The 13,542-nt window shown below is 42.0% G+C and overlaps 1 protein-coding gene across 4 annotated transcripts in view; it reads right to left on the bottom strand.

The window, feature by feature from the left end:
* Positions 1-13,542, bottom strand: part of mtmr7b (myotubularin related protein 7b) — an 80,682-nt gene that overhangs the window by 62,562 nt on the left and 4,578 nt on the right. The window contains exon 1 of one of the 4 annotated variants that reach the window (XM_078397863.1): positions 1,014-1,081. The exons of the other annotated variants lie outside the window; for them this stretch is intronic. The gene's annotated coding sequence lies outside the window, so the exon portion shown is untranslated. Of the gene's footprint in view, positions 1-1,013; positions 1,082-13,542 lie in introns of those variants that run through there. 4 annotated transcript variants of the gene reach the window in all.

The following is a 13,542-nucleotide window of genomic DNA, read 5'->3' as shown; positions in this document are numbered from 1 at the left end:
CAGCAGGGAAAATAATGTACCACATTTTCTAAGCATGAATAGAAGCAGTTTATGTCTAGTTCATTTTTTTTATTGTGACCAAAATACAGGATAAAGCTCTTCTTATACTGTTCCAAGAATTGTCAAGCCAACAACGCTGTCTTGCAGGGCAACTGTTTTGTTTCCCATACCAATCACTGTTGTGCTGCCTCAGGATTATACTTTCAACTCCGTGCTATGAATTCATGTCCATTAGTAACTAGGTCAAACTGTATTCTTATTTCACTTTGGCCCTTCACAGCTACAAGTATAGACTTGACTCAAACTCCTGTGGTCAGGATATGATTGCCAATTTTGTGCCACGTTTCCCCTTTTAAATAATTATTAATCAATGAAAGAGATTTGTGATGCTCTAAACAAACGGAATTGGGCAGAAAGATGGAAAACACATTTTGGGAAGAAAGGAGAAGCCATTTAAACAGTAAATGGTGAAGATTAAAAATTAATGAGAAACAATAAGGAAAGAGTCATAATTTAGCAGATTCCTGTAGTGTACTCATTGGCTGAACAGTGCAAAATATAAGCTTCCTAACTTCTGACTGCTTTCTCATCCAGTCCTAGGTTTTCAACACTACCAGTGTGTCAAGCCATAGCCAGGGCACTTCCCATGGATTTTGCAATGTAAATAATTCAAATGTCAACAGTTTGCCATTACCTGGAATTTGACGTTATAGAATATAGAACAGTGTTTTTATTTCAAATTCAAGGAATTGAATCCCTGATTCAGGGCAAGGGAACTAAAAAAATTATATCTTCAATGTATAATTGTTACAAAAATCTAGTCCAAAGACAGGAATTCAAAAATCAAGACAAAGATGGGAAACAGATCTGAATATTAGCATTGATGAACCAAGTTGGGAAAGATTGTGTTTAGATAAATTAGATTAATGTGAGATATAGTTTAGTACAATACAATTTTTTACATCAACTATATTTAACTCCGAAAAAATTAAACAATTTAAATCCAAATTTACCTGAAATTTGTTTTAGATGCAACCAGGATGTGGGTACTTTTTTACACTCCACATGGGCATGTCCTAAGGTAACTCCTTTTTGGAAAGACCTAAAAAACTTTTTGGAACAATTGATGAATAAGACCATACCATTGGATTCAAGGTTGTTTTTATTGGGAGATACTAAAGGAATATTACCAAGATTAATTTTAGATAAATATCAGGAAAGATTTCTCAAAATAGCAATAGCAATAGCAAAAAAATGTGTGGCGGTCACTTGGAAAGATCACAATGAAATAAGAATTGCAAGACGGTATGCAGAAATGCGTAGTTGTATCCCATTAGAAAAAGCTGCTTATAATTTGAGAGATAAATATGATTTCTTTTTGAAACTTTGGAGCCCATTCACTTTAAAACTAGGATTAAGAATTGGAAATATTTAATTTCAGGATTGTTTTGATACCCCTAAAAAGAATTTAATAAGAAATTAGCCGGAAGTGTTTCCTTCTTGTCTCCAGGTTCCCTTCTTTCTTCTTTCTTTCTTTCTTTCCTTTTTTAATTTTTTTTATTTCTTTATCTTTCTTCTTCTCCTTTTTCCTCTTGTTTCTAACTGGGAGGTGGGGAAGGGGGGTTGTGGGTGGGGAGATAATACAGAACAATACAGGTATAATCAAATTTAAATGTATAATCTAATTTATAATGTAGGTACCATCGCGTACTATGAGTTCATACATGTATTTGTTTTGTTAAAATTTAAATAAAATTTTTAAAAAATTTTAAAAGAATATAGAACAGTAAAGTGATAATAAAAATCAACTACAGATGCTGGTGTATACCAAAGACTGAAAACGCTGGAGTAACTCAGGGGGCCAGGCAGCATCTTTGGAGAAAATAGAAAGGTGGCTTTTTGGATCAGGACCCTTCTTCAGTCTGAAGTCTGTGCCACAGTATTCCTTTTTAAAATAAAGCCAAACTGTCCAATTGTCCTGTACAGTATAAATATGAAATAAGTGGCTGGTGCAAGTGAAACATGATTTTAATATTCCTCACTGTCAAAAATATAGTAATATAACAGGGGTGTCACAGTGGCATAGGTAGGGATGGTGCCTTACAGCGCCAGAGACTCGGGATTGATTCCGACTACAGGTGCTGTTTGTACAGTTTGCACATTCTCTCTGTGATCATGTGGGTTTTCTCTGGGTGTTCCGGTTTCCTCCCACACGCCAAAGACGTGCAGGTTTGTAGGTTAATTGGCTTCTGTACATTATCCCTAGTTTGTAGGATAGAACTAGTGTATGGGTGATCGCTGGTCGGTGCAGACACTGTGGGCTGAAGGGCCTTTTACACACTGTATCTCTAAACTAAACTAAACTAAATATGAAAACGATATATAGTGGAGAAATTCACTTGTTTTATTCCCAGCAATCTAACAAATGTCAGAGATGAAAGCATAATGTAATGTTACAACACTCTGTCTTTAATTTGAAAAGAATACACACTGATTTATGTTGAGCCTTTGATGACTAGAGGTGATCACAAAATGATCTACAGTCAATGAAATGCAGTCATTCTTGCATCTCAGCAAATACTTTGTTTTTCTGGTGATTCTGATCGAGGGATAAATATTGGCCAAGACAGCTGAACAAACACACTGCTCTTCAAATAATGCCCAAAGATCTTTTGGCCTCTGGTAGTTAAAATGTGCCTGCCCTTCTCATCAGTGAGATATTGCACTCGCATTCCATTCAAGATTTAAGTCCAAAATACTTCCAACTCCAAAAGTCGAATGCTACAACTAAACCAGAGTTACCATTTGACATCAATTGCAAAAACATTATTTGTGAAACAATGCAAGGATATCTGATCAAAAACAGTTTGAGAGTTCTTGGGTGCCCTGCAGCATGAATTTATCACTGAGTAACTTTCCAAGGACTATTTCCGATAATATGCACAAAGGATTATTGCCTCCCCTAAAAATAAAAAACAAAAACACCAAAAAAAACAAAAACACAATATACCAGACTCACAACAGGTACAAATATGCATAAGATAACACAGGATTTTTTAGTATTGCTTCACCAGCTCTTGATCAAGACTTTTAACAATCTCCACTTACTATTTCAAGCAAAACAATATCATGCATCACTTTTTCTTTAAAAAGCTGTAGTGTACATTTTTAGCAGAAATTAATAAGGAAACCAACAGCCATATCGCAATTATAGTGCAAAACTGTTAGTGCATTTTGGTTATAGAAACAAGGAACTGCAGATGCTGTTTACAAGAAAAGACATAAAGTGCTGGAGTAACTCAGATCGGGACTCTTTAAAGGAACATCACCTATCCATGTTCTCCCGGGATGCTGCCTGACCCACTGAGTTACTCTCGCACATAATGCATTTAGATTATTCCATGCACGTCATGCATGAAGCTGGTGACGAGACCTTAATTTCCCATATAAATGCAGGCTCACTCAAGGTAATAGTAGGTGAGCCTATAATTATGTATGTATGTGACCCTCAATGTGGCCTGCACACAAGAAACTAGAGAAGTGCATTGCATTTACATAATTTAAAGAAAACAGTGTGGAAACAGGCCTTTCGGCCCAATTTGCTCAACATGTCCCAGCTAACTTGTCCCACCTGCCTGCATTAGGTCCATATCCCTCCAAACCTGTCCTATCCATTTACCTGTCTAACTGTTTCTTAAATGCTGGGATAGTCCCTGTCTCAACTATCTCCACTGGCAGCTTGTTCCGTACACCCACCAACCTTTGTGTGAGAAAGGTACCCCTCGGATTCTTTTCCCCTTCCCCTTAAACCTATGTCCTCTGGTCCTCGATTTACCAACTCTGGGCAAGAGACTGTGCATCTACCTGATCTATTCCTCGCATGATTTTATACACCTCTATAAGATCACCCCTCATCCTCCTGCGCTCCAAGGAATAGAGTCCCAGCCTACTCAACCTCTCCCTTTAGCTCAGATCCTCTAGTCCTGACAATATCCTCATAAATATCTGTACTCGTTCCAGCTTGACAACATCTTTCCTATAACATGGTGCCCTGAACTGAACACAATACTCTAAATACAGCCTCATCAACGTCTTATATAACTGCAACATGACTTCCCAACTTCTATACTCAATACTTTGACTGATGAAAGCTAATGTGCCAAAAGCCTTTTTGACCAACTTTATCTACCTGCGACTCCACCTTCAAGGAACCATGCACCTGCACTCCTATATCCCTCTGGTCTACAACACTCCCCAGAAGCCTACCATTCACTGTGTAGGTCTTGCCCATGTTAGACTTCCCAAAATGCAACACCTCACATTTCTCTGTATTAAATTCCATCAACCATTCTTCAGCCCACCTGGCCAATCAATCCAGATCCTGCTGCAATTTTTCATAACCATCTTCACTATCTGCATAACCACCCACTTTTGTATCATCTGCAAACTTGCTAATCTTGCCATGTATGTCCTCATCCAAATCATTGATATAGACCAGGAGCCTCCAAACTTTTCAGCATGAGGGCCACATTACATATTTGGCACATTTTTGCGGGCCATAGGAAAAAATAAAGAAACATAGAAACATAGAAAATAGGTGCAGGAGTAGGCCATTCGGCCCTTCGGGCCTGCACCGCCATTCAATATGATTGCGGTGCAGGCTCGAAGGGCCGAATGGCCTACTCCTGCACCTATTTTCTATGTTTTCTATCATGGCTGATCATCCAACTCAGTAACCTGTACCTGCCTTCTCTCCATACCCCCTGATCCCTTTAGCCACAAGGGCCACATCTAACTCCCTCTTAAATATAGCCAATGAACTGGCCTCAACTACCTTCTGTGGCAGAGAATTCCACAGACTCACCACTCTCTGTGTGAAGAAATGTTTTCTCATCTCGGTCCTAAAAGACTTCCCCCTTATCCTTAAGCTGTGACCCCTGGTTCTGGACTTCCCCAACATCGGGAACAATCTTCCCGCAATTAGCCTCTCCAACCCCTTAAGAATTTTATATGTTTCAATAAGATCCCCCCTCAGTCTTCTAAATTCCAGCGAGTATAAGCCTAGTCTATCCAGTCTTTCTTCATATGAAAGTCCTGCCATCCCAGGGATCAATCTGGTGAACCTTCTCTGTACTCCCTCTAAGGCTAGAATGTCTTTCTTCAGATTAGGAGACCAAAACTGTACACAATACTCCAGGTGCGGTCTCACCAAGGCCCTGTACAACTGCAGCAGAACCTCCCTGCTCCTATACTCAAATCCTCTTGCTATGAATGCTAACATATCATTCACTTTCTTCACTGCCTGCTGCACCTGCACGCTTGCTTTCAATGACTGGTGCACCATGACACCTAGGTCACGTTGCATCTCCCCTTTTCCTAATTGGCCACCATTCACCTGCTTTCCTGTTCTTGCCACCAAAGTGGATAACCCCACATTTATCCACATTATATTGCATCTGCCATGCATTTGCCCACTCGCCTAATCTATCCAAGTCACTCTGCAGCCTCCTAGCATCCTCCTCGCAGCTAACACTGCCACCCAGCTTCGTGTCATCCGCAAACTTAGAGATGTTGCATTCAATTCCCTCGTCCAAATCATTAATATATATTGTAAATAACTGGGGTCCCAGCACTGAGTCTTGCGGTACCCCACTAATCACTGCCTGCCATTCCGAAAAGGACCCGTTTATTCCTACTCTTTGCTTCCTGTCCGCCAAGGAAGTGTGAGTTTTATAAATTTACTGAACTCAAAAAAGTTTAGACTAGGTTACGTTCGATTAGATTAGGAAAGGTTAAACCAGGTTAGGCTAGGTTAGTTTACATTACGTTTATATGGCAACAAATAAATAATATTCAATTTTTAAAAGCTTGAAATATTGGAATATATATATATATATACCGTAGGTATACAATTATTTATAAAACAGAAAAAATACAGTGACCACCACTGGGGGAGAGAGATAGAGATGGGAGGGGGGGTGAGAGAGTCGGGTTAGACAGATCAGCGGGTGAGAGCGGGAGAGCTCCTGCACCATGAAGGAGCGCCGCCACTTGTGGGGGCTGCTCCCTCCCTCTCTCTCTCCCAGAGCCAGCGGGATCTGCGCCGCTGCTCCACTCTCTTCTCCAGCCCCGTCTCCCAATAACGCAGCAAAATAAGAACAGACACTAGTGTAGTTGTTGTTGTCGGAAGCCCCGCATCCCCGGGGTGAGCGGCGGCGGCGGCGGCAACGGCGACCAGCGAAGTTTCACTTGTGCTTGTTCGTATTTCACTGGATTCGAGGGCGACGGGGCCGGAGAGAGAGTGGAGGAGCGGCGCAGATCTCGCTGGCGCTGGGAGAGAGAGAGGGAGGGAGGGAGGGAGCAGCCCCCGCTGACACCCTCCCCCTCCCCGCGCTCCTGCTCTCACCCGCTGCTCCCTCTACCCCGACTCTCTCTCCTCCCCCCCCAGGTTGAGCGGCGGCGAGGAGGGAAGTTTCGAGGGGGCGCTGCGATCTCTCTCCTTGTCCCGGCTCTGGGTCGGTGGTGATCTGCTCTCCGGTGAACCTTCGCCTGCAGCTTCTGCCTCCAGTCCCCGCTGTCTAAGACCCTGCTGTGGGCTGGATAAAATCTCGTGGCGGCCCGGATGTGGCCCACAGGCCATAGTTTGGAGACCGCTGATATAGATGACAAACAGTAACGAGCCCAGCACCAAACCCTGAGGCACACCACTTTTGACACCTCAAGCCTGACCCACCATTCATGATCATGACTGAACCTCAACTCCTCTTCTCTGCATGTTCCCCAGAACCGCTAATTCCTTGAATGTCATTGGACAACTCCATCTACATTTAGATCCAAGTTGTGTCTTGTCAGACTTCTAGCCAGAATAACGTCCTTCTACCACAATCCTCCTCCTTCCATGAGTAAGCCAGTTCCAAATCCAAATGACCAAGTCACTGTGGAACCCATGCATCTTAATCACCTTGATTAGCCTGCCACAGGGGACTGCATCAAATGCCTTACTAAAATTCATATAGACAACATCCACTGCCCTACTCTCATCGATCACCATCACCTCCTCAAAAATATCTGTCAAGTTTGTACAGCATAACATGCCACATATAAAGCCATGTTGACTGCTCCTGATTTGCTCATACTCTTCTAAATGCGAGTAAATCCTATCTCGATTAATCTACTACCACAGCTTCCCTACCAATGACATGAGGCTCACTGGCCTACTATCTCCTGGATTATCTCTACTACCCAATTGTTTTCGCCTGTGTCTAGAGAAGATACCTTCATCAAGACTCCTGTAATCTCCTCTCTTGCCTCTCTTAATATCTTGCATAGAACTCATCAAGCCCTTAATGATCTACATAGAGCCCCAACACCACCTCCTTTTTGATCTCAAACTGCCCTAGCATATTAGTCTTCCAAATACTGAGTCACAGGAATACAGGTTTATCTGGTTAAATTTAAACTAATATTCTAATGTTGAACTAAATTAATGAAAGAAAGATTTACATGTGCAAAGAAACCCTATCACATCATCATTGGCTCCCTGAAAGGTTTCACATTCAGTAAATCACATTATGTAGTTAATGTCATCATCTGGTGGTTATGTTACCAATGAATCAAAATGATATAAATGACGTTAATCTGTTTTTGACAGAAACAATTGTGAGAGGAAAGTTCACCATGACTCATGCCTCAACCCTCTGAAGGCTCAACGTGCAAGCAAAATAACTACCAAGGATGATTTGTGCCATTTTCAACTGAGATAGAAAATGATCTAATCGCAAAGTCATTCTGTTTCAATGTAAAGAAAAGAAATGGTTGTAGTGCAAAATGGACAGTTGATCTAACAGTGTTGATCTGAATTGCCTGCAGCTCAATACCGACAAGACTAAGGAGTTGGTAGTGGACTTTAGGAGGAGAGGAACACCCCTGTCCCCTGTCTCCATCACAGGTGTGGATGTGCAGTTTATCAGGGAGTTTGAATACCCTGGAGTGTACCTGGACAGTAAACTGGACTGGTCCAGGAATGCTGAGGCCCTGTACAATAAGGGACAGGGCCAGCTATACTTTTTGAGAAGGCTTTGCTCCTTCAACATCTGCAGTAAGATGCTGCAGATGTTCTACCAATCGGTGGTAGCCAGTGCCGTCTTCTTCGCTGCCATGTGCTGGGGCAGCAGGGTAAAGGCCGCGGACGCCATTAGGATCAACAAACTCATCAGGCTGGCTCTGTCCTGGGGGCAGAGTTGGATTCATAGGAGGTGGTCTTGGAGGGGAGGATGCTCCTCAAACTGCAGAGCATCCTGGACAATACAGCTCACCCCCTCCATGATACACTGGTCAACCTGAGGTGTACCTTCAGCCACAGACCGGTTCCATTAAGATGAGACTGAATACCCACCCCCCCCAACACCACCCCCCCCCCCTCAATATTTGCACATCCCCAAGCCTTTCCACTCGTCACTTTATTTTCATGTTTCGTGCATTTTGCATTTTTTATGACTGTTGGCAGATCAATTTCCCTCCTGGGATAAATAAAGTTCTATCGTATCGTATCGTATTGTAATATTTCCTCATCTCTAAACCCACCAAAACTGAACTTTTGCTCTGTTGAAATGAACAGGAAGAAGTGATCACTAGACTCCTTAGAATAGCTTCATGGTTTCTTATGATACATTGTTTAGAAACAGATTTACTGTGAGATGATGAGATTATTCCATTCTTTTGCTTAATTTGCCACATTCATCAATACTATTATTTTGATACTTTGAAAGCTTTAATTGTCTATTCAGTAAATGACAATGAACAATAGACGATAGGTGCAGGAGTAGGCCATTCGGCCCTTCGAGCCAGCACTGCCATTCAATGTGATCATGGCTGATCATTCACAATCAGTACCCTGTTCCTGCCTTCTCCCCATACCCCCTATCTTTAAAAGCTCTATCTAGCTCTCTCTTGAAAGCATCCAGAGAATTGGCCTCCACAGCCTTCTGAGGCAGAGAATTCCACAGATTTACAACTCTCTGACTGGAAACGTTTTTCCTCATCTTATTCTTAAACTGTGGCCCCTGGTTCTGGACTCCTCCAACATTGGGAACATGTTTCCTGCCTCTAACGTGTCCAATCCCTTAATAATCTTATATGTTTCAATAAGATCCCCTCTCATCCTTCTAAATTCCAGCGTATACAAGCCTAGTCGCTTCAGTCTTTCAGCATATGACAGTCCCGCCATCCCGGGAATTAACCTAGTGAACCTACGCTGCACTCAATAGCAAGAATGTCCTTCCTCAAATTTGGAGACCAAAATTGCACACAGTACTCCAGGTGCGGTCTCCCCAGGGCCCTGTACAACTGCAGAAGGACCTCTTTGCTCCTATACTCAACTCCTCTTGTCATAAAGGCCAACATGCCATTAGCTATCTTCACTGCCTGCTGTACCTGCATGCTAACTTTAAGTGACCGATGAACAAGGACACCCAGATCTCTTTGTACTTCCCCATTTCCTAACTTGACACCATTCAGATAATAATCTGCCTTTCTGTTCTTACCACCAAAGTGGATAGCCTCACATTAATCCACTTTAAACTGCATCTGCCATGCTTCTGCCCACTCACATAACCTGTCCAAGTCCAATGCATCACCAAGTCCAATGCATCCAAATTCTCAGCAAAGTAAAATAATTAGCTAACTTCACAAGGTGTAATATTTGATGTCAAAGCCTCTTGGGCCACGTTTGGAGGGAAAAGCAGCCATTCATAACTACTTTCAAGTGATTTGTGCCGGCATCATGTTCATCAATTATACCCACCACAATCATCGTTTGATGATATGCCCAAACATGAATAATGGAAATAATCTCGTTCTTCTAGAATTGTGTGCTGAAAATGAATTATCTTTAGAAAAGCGTGAGGTACAAAACATTTGCATTTGCTTGTGTAGGAAGGAACTGCAGATGCTGGTTTAAACCGAAGATAGACACAAAGTGCTGGAGTAACTCAGCAGGACAGGCAGCCTCTCTGGAGAGAAGAAATGGGTGACGTTTCAGGTCAAGGAATGGGTGACATTTCCGAAGAAGGGTCTCGATCCAAAACGTCACCCTTTCCTTCTCTTCAGAGATGCTGCCTGGCCCGCTGAGTTACTCCAGCACTTTGTGTCAATTTGCATTTGCTTGCTATTTATCACATCTCCTTTTGCTCCAGTTACAGGTGGCTCTCTCCTCTGAAGACAGAGGAGATTCTGGCACCTCTGATTAATCTAAATTTTTTGTAACAAGCACAATGATTTAAAGAGCAAGTATTCATGCCCTCAAGTCGAGGCTAGATTTAAGAAGCTACGAACCAAAATCAGTTCAACAAAAAAAATTTAAAAGGGAAATAAAGTTTTTTTTAATATTTTAATATTGTTAAACAGGCAATCAGGGATTGTTGCCATTATTTCAGGCAACATGTGATTAAACCTGGTACCTGCTACAAACAGAAAAAAATGTTTAAAAAAAAACGTAAATGCAAATGAGGTTCAAGCAAAACATTTACACAGTGAAAGACAGCTGAAAGTCATTGAGTCCTGATCAAAATTGCTGCAATGACCTGTTACTCGTGACTCAACAAACTATTTTTGCATTATATATTTACATTTATTTTGCTTTTGTGTCACTGCCATGTATTACCACTAGTACTACTCTAGTTCACAATTAAACAGCTGCCATTATGACTGAGTAGGTCAACATAATAATCCTCAGCTGGTGACATAACTGTAGAAATTCATGCCATGTTCACAGTACCAAATATTGCTGTCAGCTTCCAATACTCAATTCCTGTGATCTATTCCATGTCATACCTATTCTACCAGCAAGGTCAACATAGGGCTGTATAAAATACTAGATAAGCCACAGCTGTAGTACTGCACAGTGTTGGTCACCGGTTTTAAAGGAGGAACTTACAAGTCGTCATTAAAAGCAGGGGAGGTGCCGAAAGACTGGAGGGTGGAAAATGTTGTGCCTCTATTCAAGAAGGGGTGCATGGAAAAGCCAGGTAATAACAGGCCAGTGAGCCTAACATTTGTGGTCAGTAAGTTACTAGAGAGTATTTTAAGGGATCACATTTAGATGGACAAAGGCTGATATGGGATAGTCAGCATGGTTTTGTACGTGGGGGTTCGTGTCTCACGAATCTGATTGAGTTTTTTGAAGATGTGACCAAATTGGTTGATGACGGCAGAGATAGATGTTGTATATATGGACTTCAGCAAGGCTTTCAACAAGGTTCCATATGGTAGACTGCTCTGGAATATTGATCACATGGGATCCAAGGAGAGATTGCTAAATGGATAGAAAATTTGATTCATGGAAGGAACGAGAGTGCTGGTGGAAGGATGTTTTTCCGACTGGAGGCATATGACAAGTGGTGTGCCTCAGGGTTCAGTGATGAGCCCATTGCTGTTTGTCATCTCCATCAATGATTTGGATGAAAACGTACATGGCATGATTAACAAGTTTGCAGATGACATTAAAGTGGGTGGTTTTTCAGATAGTGAAGATGGTTGTCAAAGATTATAGCAGGATCTTGATCAGATTGCCAGGTGGGCTGAGGAATGGACCTTAATACAGAGAAATGAGGTGTTGCATTTGGGAAGTCTAGCATGGGCAGGGTCTACAGAGTGAATGGTTGGGCTCTGGGAATGTTGCAGAGCAGAGGGATCTAGGAGTTCAAGTCTTGAGGAGATGCTAAACTCTCGTCGAAGAAGAAGAGTGCAAGTCCATAGTTCTTTGAAAGTGCTATCACGTTGATCGGGTGGTCAAGAAGGCTTTCATCTGTCAGAATATTGAGTATAGATGTTAGGAGGTCATGTTACAGTTATATAAGACGTTGGTGAAGCCACATCTTGAGTGTTCAGTTTTAGTCACCATGTTATAGGAAAGATGTTGTCAAGCTTGAAAGGATTCAGAGAAGATTTACCAGGTGTTGCCTGTACAACATCATGTGAGGAATAGATCGAGTAGATGCACAGAGTCGTTTGCCCAGAGTAGGGGGACCGACAACCAGAAGACATAAGTTTAAGGTAAGGGGGGGAAAGATTTAATGGGAACCTGAGGGGTAGCTTTCTTTGCACATAGGGTGGTGGGTGTATGGAACAAGCTGCCGGGGGAGGTAGTTGCGGCAGGTACTAATGCAACTTTTAAGAAACATTTACACAGGTACATGGACAGGTTTGGTTTAGAGGGATATAGACCAAAGGCAGGTAGGTGGGACAAGTGTAGATGGGGCATGTTGGGTGGCGTGGGCAAGTTGGGCCAAAGGTCCTGTGCCCGTACTGTTTGACTCCATGACTCTAATGTGATGAGTAGAGCAGAGCTGTACAAGTACAGTAGAGCCCCCACATTACAGAGTGTTGTGTTCTGAGAAAACCATCCTTTACGCGATTTTTCATAACAGAAACCTTTGACAAAAAATTGTCAAAGTCCATGTTCTCCAGAGATGCTGCCTGACCTGCTGAGTTACTTCAGCTTGTTGTGTCGTTTTGTCAATGTTTATTGTTTATTTGTATTTTTTGTCTATTTAGTTATTCTTTCTCACATAAATTCCACAAGAGTAATTTTTTTAACCAAAGCTCAAATTTGTTTGGTAGGTATTTGTGAATTCTGTATGGGTGAATTTCTGTAACCGGAATTGTATATTGCCAGGAATGAAGACATTCAGCTATAAGGAAAGATCAGATGGACTGATATCTTTAGGAAGCCAAAGAGAGTTTAATTATGGTGTATACAAAATGTTCTCTGAGCAACTACATGGGTTTTCCCCAGGTGCTCTATTTTCTTCCGACATTCCAGAGATATGTGGATTGCTCAATTTATGTTCTGTGTAAGGTGCCCCTGGTGTGCAGGAGGTGGAGGAACTGAAAGCATTTGAGGGAATGTGGGATAATAGAGTGAGACTACAAGATTCCACAACTTTATAGCTGAGGGGCCGGCAGAGTAGAAGGAAGAGGTCCATCTCTCTAGCAAAGGGTTTAATAAGAAGGGACATAGATGTGCAGCAAGTATTAGATTTCTATGCATGTTGTGAAATACTTTACCTAGACAGTGGGTACATGGAACTCAAAGCCTAACAGTGAGAAAAGCAAATTACTTCATTGCTATTTACAGTATCGTTGAATCGTACACCACAGAAATGGGCCCCTCCAGCCCACCTCATCCATGCCAACTATGATGCCTTTCCACTCTAATCCCCTTTGCCCACAATAGGCCCATATCCAATTATGCATTTCCTATCTAAATATCTGTCCAAATGCCTTTCCAACATTATTTGTATCTGAAGATAGACACAAAATGGAATGAAAAGATCCTGCATCTTCTGGGTTATTCCCAGAAATTTCTGCCATTGCTGTTCCACCGTCATCCCTGCTAGGGTCCCTTTCCAGTCAACTTTGGCCAGCTCCGCCCTCATGCCTCTGTAGTCCCCTTACTCAGCTGCAATACCAACACATCCGATATCACCTTCTCCCTCTCGAATTGCAGATTAAAGCTTATCATATTGTTTTCGCTACCTCCTA

This window comes from Rhinoraja longicauda, chromosome 1 (assembly GCF_053455715.1).
Source record: "Rhinoraja longicauda isolate Sanriku21f chromosome 1, sRhiLon1.1, whole genome shotgun sequence".
NCBI classification, from domain to species: Eukaryota; Metazoa; Chordata; class Chondrichthyes; order Rajiformes; family Arhynchobatidae; genus Rhinoraja; species Rhinoraja longicauda.
The sequence above is the reverse complement of the archived record's forward strand: the minus strand, read 5'-3'. Positions and strand labels throughout refer to the sequence as shown.